This window comes from Triticum dicoccoides, chromosome 6B (genome assembly GCF_002162155.2).
Source record: "Triticum dicoccoides isolate Atlit2015 ecotype Zavitan chromosome 6B, WEW_v2.0, whole genome shotgun sequence".
NCBI lineage: Eukaryota > Viridiplantae > Streptophyta > Magnoliopsida > Poales > Poaceae > Triticum > Triticum dicoccoides.
Window position 1 is genome coordinate 637,835,350 of NC_041391.1, and position 8,405 is coordinate 637,843,754.

General features: G+C 42.2%; 1 pseudogene; it reads left to right on the plus strand.

The window, feature by feature from the left end:
• LOC119322693 overlaps positions 1 to 8,083 on the plus strand; it is an 11,221-nt pseudogene extending 3,138 nt beyond the window's left edge.
• The last annotated feature ends 322 nt before the right edge of the window (positions 8,084 to 8,405 follow it).

An 8,405-nucleotide genomic window follows, 5' to 3' on the forward strand; every position in this document is an offset into this window, starting at 1 on the left:
CCGACTTTGAAGAATTAGTAAAGAACTTCTTTCAGAAGGCCATAGATTCCGCTACTGTTGCAGTTGTTTTTAGGAAAGGGTACCCTTGTTTCTAACTTTATTCTCTGTTGCGTTTTAGGAGCATATTTTCTATATGTATTGCACTTCGATGAATATCTGGAACTTAGTCTTACATTCCAAAGTGCGCCGTTGGAAGGAGTGTTTTCACCTCCTACAGATAGAAAAACTTTGGCCCCGCTTCCAAAAGTCAGAATCTCACCTCAGGGCAGGCGTATTGCTACATTGGATTTGAATGGTTCTGTCGACATCTTTGTACTCAATGGTAATATGCGCTCTGTTTCGCTTCATCCTCACGGGAGTGGCGCTGGAACACACTTGATTGGTGTGAAGGACATCAGTTGGTGGACAGATAATATTCTCATGATAGTAAAGGAAGATGGTAGGATTAGCATGTACAGCATTGCTGAGGAAATGGTAGTTTCAAAAGGTGACCTTGTTTTATCTACACCACTGTTGGAAAAGGCAAAGGCTATCGAAGGATATGCATTTGTTTTGCAATCTAGCAGACAAATGGATAGTGTTCCTGGGGATCATCAACACACGGAGATGGATAAAATATTTTGGAGTCTAGTATCATTCTCCAAAGTTACAGTACTGGAGATGTACTCCGTTCTCATCAGGAAGAATCAACAAAAAGAGGCTTTGGATTTTGCCTCCCAGTATAATCTAGATAAGGATGACGTGCTTAAAGCATGCTGGTTGCACTCTGCTGGAGATATTCATGATATACAGTCATACTTGGTGAACATCAAAGACCAAGCATTTGTATTGTCAGAATGTGTGAATAAAGTTGGACCTACAGAAGCAGCTTTGAAAGCCCTATTTTCTTTTGGCTTTCGCATGACAGACTGTTACAAGTTTTTGGAGCCGGATAATAGTGGTGATGGCTCAGCATGGGACAGTCGTATCATCAGGCTTCGTTTATTGTGGTACAACGACTTGCTGGAGACATTCTTGGGAATTAATATGGGAAGGTTTCTCTTTGCATAATAAATGCAGTCAGTTCACATTGGAAGTGTTTGCAACTATGCTCCAGCTGTTGAGCCATATTGATCCTGCAAAAGTTTACAAATATAATCGATTTAACTTTTTCCATCATACATGCATTAGCCGTTTTGAGTCTCAATGCAGTGTCTTAAAACGGACTATAGATACTTTTGAATACTGCTTTATTCCTCAAGCAAATCAATTACGCCTGTGCCACCTTTTGCAATTCCCAAATGAGCCCAAAGTAATGCCAAGCTGGATCTTGGTTTGTTTAATATGAAGTAAAAGGGAAAATAAGGGGTAGTCAACACTTCAAGTGAATGCCTTGTGAATTTTCCAGTCTAGCTGGTGACTTAAACATATGTACTCTTAGAGGTCGATGATTTTTTTCCACTTCAGAATGTCAATTTCCAACTTCAATGCACATTAGCGTTAGCTCTCATGGAAAGACACTTCACAAGTTGATTGCACAGGGGAGTTACGGACTTCTTGTAGCTAAATGTGTTGTTCTTTCTATTTTAGGTTCTCAGCTGGCGAATATAGCAAGTTCCGTTTGACGCCCCTTGTTGATACTGCTATTGCTCTAGCTGAAAGTGGCAAAATCGGAGCTCTTAATCTTCTCATGAAGCGCCATCCGTATACTATCTCTTCTGACATTTTACGTGTTCTGTCTGCAATTCCAGAAACTATTGCTGTACAGACTTATAGTCAGTTGCTTCCTGGGAAATATCCTCCTAGTGTTGTAATATTAAGAGATGGTGATTGGGTTGAATGCAAACAGATGGCAGCATATATAAACACTTCTCCTGGTCAATTGGACAAGAGGGGAGAGGTCAAAACAGAAATACTTTTGAAGCACTCAACTGGTTTCTTATGGCCATCTGCCGCTGAACTTTCGGAGTGGTACAGGAGTAGAGCTAGGGACATTGACTGCCTAAGTGGACAGCTGGAAAATTGTCTTGCCATGATAGAGCTTGCATGTCAAAAGGGGATAGTGGAGCTGCAGCCATTCTTTGATGATATGAAATACCTCTACCAAGTTGTATATTCTGATGAGTCGAATGAGTTAATAATGAACCTTGCAACCTGGGAAGATTTACCTGACTATCAAAAGTTTAAAATCATTCTGAAAGGAGCCAAAGATGATACTGTCGTTCAGCGACTAGACGATATGGCTATCCCCTTTATGAATAAGAGATTGCACTTGATCTCGTCAAGTAATGCTGACAAACAAGAAGAATCCTACCTGACTAGATGGATGAAAGAGGTTGCTACTGCAAATGAGCTGTCCATTTGCTTGTCTGTTATTGAAAACGGCTGTGGGGAGTCACCAATTTGTGGGCTCTTCAAGGATCTTAATGAGATGGTAGAAACTGCTATTTGCTGCATTTATGTATGCTCTGCAACTAACCAGTGGAATACCATGTCATCAATTTTGTCAAAGTTACTCCATAAGACAAAGAGAGAGAAATCTTTATTGGCTAGTGAGGAAGATTTCAGTTTGAAAGATGCTAAGCAAGCTCTTGGCACTTGTGTGGTTTCCTGTGATGAAATGCAGCAAGTGTGTGCTGATATCTTGTCTCGTCTAAGTGATTCAGGGGATTCTTATTGCAGTGATTCAACAGCCTACCAATTTGATAACATAAAATCCCTTGATATGCGAGAGAAGATGCTAAAAGTTGCTGAGGTCACGTAGAAGTAGGGAGGCTCTTTGCTTATTACCAGGTGCTGTATCTCTTCAAAGAAAGTTTGCTGCTTAAATCAACTATGACATTGCACTAAATCTCCTTGGGTTCCTTCATATATTTATTTTCACATAGGCACGCGCTTTGATCTCTCAGTAAACTTTCCTTTTTGTATTGGGGTTTACTTGTTATTAATAGTTTCGAGTGGTAGGATGCCTGGATGTGATTAACTGGCTACATCATTATTTGTTTTAAAACATGTCCTACTTTGGCAGGTACCAAAGCCAACACATTTCTTCCTTGCTGCACACTTAGACGAGAAGAATGTAAAACAACTTATACGGCTGATCCTGTCAAAATTTGGCAGACGTCAACCTGTTCGGTCGGACAATGAGTGGGCTAACATGTGGCGTGATTTGAAGCTCTTCCAAGAGAAGGCATTTCCTTTTCTTGATTCAGAATATATGCTCGCTGAATTCATTAGAGGGCTTCTAAAAGCTGGTAAATTTTCACTAGCCAGGAACTATCTTGGAGGTACTAGTGCAGTTTCTTTGTCCACAGAAAAAGCTGAAAATCTCGTTATCCAAGCTGCAAGGGAGTATTTCTTCTCAGCTTCAACATTGTCCTGCAACGAAGTAAGTTCATGTCACCAAATTGTATTTTATGCAAATACAAACCGGTATGTCGTCACTGATTAACACTAACTTGGATTGCACAATCATTTTCAGATTTGGAAGGCTAGGGAATGCCTAAATCTGTTACCAAATAGCAAAAATGTTCAAGTGGAAACTGATATAATTGATGCTCTAACTGTCAGACTTCCTTGTCTAGGGGTGACTATCCTCCCTGTTTAGTTCAGACAGGTAAAGGATCCTATGGAGATCATCCGTATGGTGATTACGAGTCAAACAGGGGCATATCTTCATTTTGAAGAGATTATTGATGTTGCTAAACTACTAGGATTAAGAAGTGAAGAAGAAATAGCTGCTGTTGAGGAGGCTATTGCTAGAGAAGCAGTGGTAAATGGTGACCTCCAGCTAGCCTTTGATCTCTGTCTAAATTTGACTAAAAAGGGTCATGGTGAAGTCTGGGATTTATGTGCTGCAATTGCAAGAGGTCCTCAGCTTGACAATTTGGATACAAGTACCCGCGAAAAGCTATTGGGCTTCTCCCTTAGCCATTGTGATGAAGAATCTGTAGGGGAACTATTGAATGCTTGGAAGGAACTTGATGTCCATGATAAATTTGAACAATTAATGGTATCAACAGGAACAAACCCTCCCAATTTCTTTTTGATGGCTCTACATATACACCTCTTCCTGTGCAAAGTGTGCAAGATATACTTGACCTGAGAGAAGGCGTTAGCCATGATAGAGAGCATGATCATGTGGCGATTGCTAAAGAAATGCTATCAAAGGTTTGCATGGACTTCACAAATGATGATACACATAGTCGGGAATCTGCTTTTGCAGAAAATAGGAAACTATTGTCCTTCTCTGCACTGGAATTGCCATGGCTTTTGAAGTTGTCTAATGATGAGATACATGATGGTAAAAAACATTCTTCGGAGACAAATCATCCCATCAGGAGATATCGATTTTCAACAAAAACGGAGGCAATAAATAGCATCATATATTGGCTAGGTGTAAATAGTTTTGCTCCCAGTGATGATCTAATCATGTTTCTTGCAAAGTCTGTAATGGAGCCTCCCGTTGATGAAGATGATTATGTTCTTTCCTGTTCAATTCTTCTGAATCTCATGGACCCTTTCAACGGAGTGAAAATAATAGAGGAAGAGCTCAAAAAACGAGAATGTTATCAAGAGATTAGTAGCATAATGAATGTAGGAATGACATATAGCTCCCTCAACAGTTTGAAGAAAGAATGTTCTACTCCTGAACAGAGGAGAAATCTCTTGCTTCAAAAATTCCATGAGAAGTTTACCTCGATAGATTCAGGTAGGTGCACTAAAGACAACAGTATATCAAGACAATAGCTGAATCACTGCCTCAGTTTATTTTCTGAATACTTGTCTAGTCCAATATTCTGTCTTCCTTTTTCATGAGATGCCATTCATTTATATGATTTTCACTTTTCTTTACTTTTACTTTGATCAGATGATTTAGACCAGATTGATATGGCACATGCCACTTACTGGGGAGAGTGGAAATCAAAATTAGAAGAGGAGAAACGAATGGCTGATCAAGCAAGAATGCTGAAAAATGTACTGCCTGATATTGACACGTCTCGATTCTTATCTGGCGATGCTAACTATATCAAAAAGGTTGTTTTCTCCTTTGTTGACTCCGTAAAGCTGGAGAGAAAACATATAATAAAGGAAGCAGTAAAGATAGCTGAGAACTATGGCTTGCAGCGAACAGAGGTATCTCTCTCTCTCTCTCTCCCAGCAGGGCTGCAATCTATGCAGAAACATCTTATGTTTTAGTTTCCTTGTGATGTAAGCTTCTCATATCTGATATCTATATTATCTCTTGATTAATTTAGGTGCTTTTACGATTTCTGGGCTGTGCTCTCGTCTCTGAATATTGGGATAACGATGATATTCTGAATGAAATTGCTGAATTCCGGGAGGATATTGTCAAATCAGCTAAGGGGGTGATTGCTATGATATATTCAGATGTCTACCCAGAGATCGATGGGTATAATAAGCAACGCCTCTCCTACATCTTTGGCATCCTTTCAGCATGTCATTCGTATCTTAAGAGGACTAGTAAGATATAATTGACATACCAAGAACATGTTCATACACATAAGCTTGAGCCATTTCAGTATTACAAGGTCCTCGAGGAAGAATGCAAGAAAGTCAGTGCTCTAGCCTGAACATCTTTGTCATCCTTTCAGCTTGAAGCTTGAACATGTTTCATTGATGGCTTAAACTACAAAAAACATTGCTGGCCTGGATAATCTGAACTTTGACCACTTCAATGAAGAAGTATGCAAGAATATCCATGCCTCAACCGTCAGTGCTCTAGCTGATATGGTCCAAGCTCTTGTGAGTATGTATGTTGATTTACAGGCCAAGGGTCTTGTATCACGCCAAGGTGTTTACAAGCATTATGTTCTTGGCATGTTGGCATCTTTAGAAGGCCGCAATGAAGCACGGTCAAACAGCACAGATTGTGAGAAGTTACTAGCAGTTTGTGAAATTGAGTTGAACTATGATAGTTGCAAGGAGTATATCCAAACTCTTCCTGCCACAGATATTTCATACATTATTGGAAGGTATTACACACTATGTTTCCCTTGCAACTTAGCAAGAAGCCAACCACAGGAACCTTCATGGAAGGAACCTCTCTGTATGCTGTTAACGCTTTGGATTAAACTAGTTGACGACATACCAAAGCAGTCAACTGATGCTAGCTCATATGAAAGGACAGGCTACTTGGATTCGAACCGGTTAACTCACTGCATGAGTACCTTCAGACAGCTGTTAATAAATAATGAGATAACAGTGCACCAAGGTTGGGATGCCATCTCTATGTTTGTACAAGTTGGCTTTAACAGTGAAATGATAATGGACACATCACACTTTTGCCGAGCTATGGTTCTTTCTGGATGTGGTTTCAAAACTGTAGTTGAAGTGTACCATGGAGGACAGGAAAATTTGGAAAGTGTAAATGCAGACTCGAGGAATCCTTTGGATCTCTTAGAGCTTTATGGTGCTTCTACAGATGGCTGTTTGTCCAATCTGATCGAAGGCTCTTGTGATTCTCAGGCATTGCTTCATAAGTTACTGTCTTCATTGAGCCAGTCAGTAGGGGAGCATGCTGACTCTCTTGAAATGATCCGATCTGGTGTCTGGGGAAAGTTGATAGCCTTTTCTGAGAACATGCAGCTAGGTAGCCAACTACGTGTCTATGCGCTGCAGCTGATGCAGTGTATTACGGGAAGAAACCTCAAAAGCCTTCCAAATGAGATTGTTTCCCAGGTTGAGCCATGGGAATCATGGTATGAGCCTGGAACAAGTGATTCCTTAGCTGATGAGGGCAGTACTCCCTCTTGCAGCATCACAGCGAGTCTGGTGGCACTCAGATCTAATCAGATGGTCACTGCAGTTCTGCCAGATACTAGTATCACGCCCGAAAACTTGTCGAGTCTTCACTCTGCAGTATCTTGCTTCTTACATTTGTCGGAACGTGCTTCTTCTGTTGAGAGTGTTACTGTTCTGGAAGCAGTGCTAGAAGAGTGGGAGCAACTGTTCTCTTCACCAAAAGAAGAATATGTTCAGCCTCAGGATTCGCCAAAAGAAGCAAGCGACTGGAGTGATGGATGGGATGATGGCTGGGAGGCCCTACCAGAAGAGTTGGAGAATCCAGCGCAAAAGCAAGATGGTGCGTCGTCATTATCTGTCCATCCTCTCCACAGTTGTTGGATGGAGATCATCAGAAAGCTTGCTGGGCTCGGCGAGCTCCAGAAGATCATTGAGCTTCTAGATCGAGCATCCTCAAAGCATAGCAGGTTGCTAGAGGACGAAGAAGCACACCGCTTGCTTGAACTCCTTTCCGCAGCACCGAACTGCTTCATGGCTCTCAAAATCATGCTGCTGCTCCCATACGAAGCTCCACAGCTGCAGTGCCTGCAGACGGTCGAGGCGAAAATCAGGGAAGGAACTGCGTCCACCTCATCGAATGCCAACGACCACGAGCTGCTGGCGTTGGTCCTCTCATCCGGAGTCCTGCAGAAGATGGCTGGAGAAGAGGGGTACTCGAAACTCTTCTCTCACACATGCCACCTCGTCGGACATCTCGCGAGGTCGTTCCAGGGCGATCTCTGCGCACACTGGGAAGCTGAATCTAAGATGAATCAGAAGTCTCTGCTGTTCGGTAAGGTGCTGCTCCCGTGCTTCATATCTGAGAGCTGGTGCTCAAAGGGCAGTATCTGTTGGCCGGGTTCATCGTCTCGAGATGGATGCACACCCCCGCATCCCTTGGTCTGATGGATGTCGTCGAGCCCGGCTTACGGCGCTACCTGGAAGGTCAGGTCGCTCAGGCTCAGGCTCAGCAGCAGGTGGGAGAGAGCGACGCTTCTTTTGGTGAAGACGAGCTGTCTATTAGCCGCACAATGTCCAGTCTAAGGTTGAAACTGGTTTCTCTTTTGCAAGCGGCGCTGGTAGCCCTTCCGAGCCAAGAGCCTTAGATATCAAGTCTGTCTGGTGTACATTTGTTTTATAACTAAACGCTGCTGGACCGGTGTAACTCGATGTAAACTGTAGCATGGTGAATATTACAAATGTTTAAAACTAGCGGTGGCAGGATGATGCTTTAAGAGAAGTCGAGAGATGCTGCAATGTTCTGTTACTCGATTGGAATTTACAGTGCATTTCTTGTATATACTTCATTTGCCATACTTCATTTGCCTTGTTTTACTGCATCGATATTTCACACTGCACTTTCTTTGCTAGTTGGATCTTGAAACACGGTATATATCAGTTGCATTTTTCTCACTTTCACGCTCATATATCAGTTGTATTCTTTTTTATAACATATCAGTTGCAGTGTATGATGATTCCATACATTTTAACATATATCTCGCAAGGACCGCCTGGACGACGGCCGGGAGAGCGCCAGCGGCGGACGCCTGCTTCTCACTCAGGAGTGGGAGCCGAGGAAGAGGCACCCATGCGGCAACGGTGACTAGGGAAGCGGTGGGCAA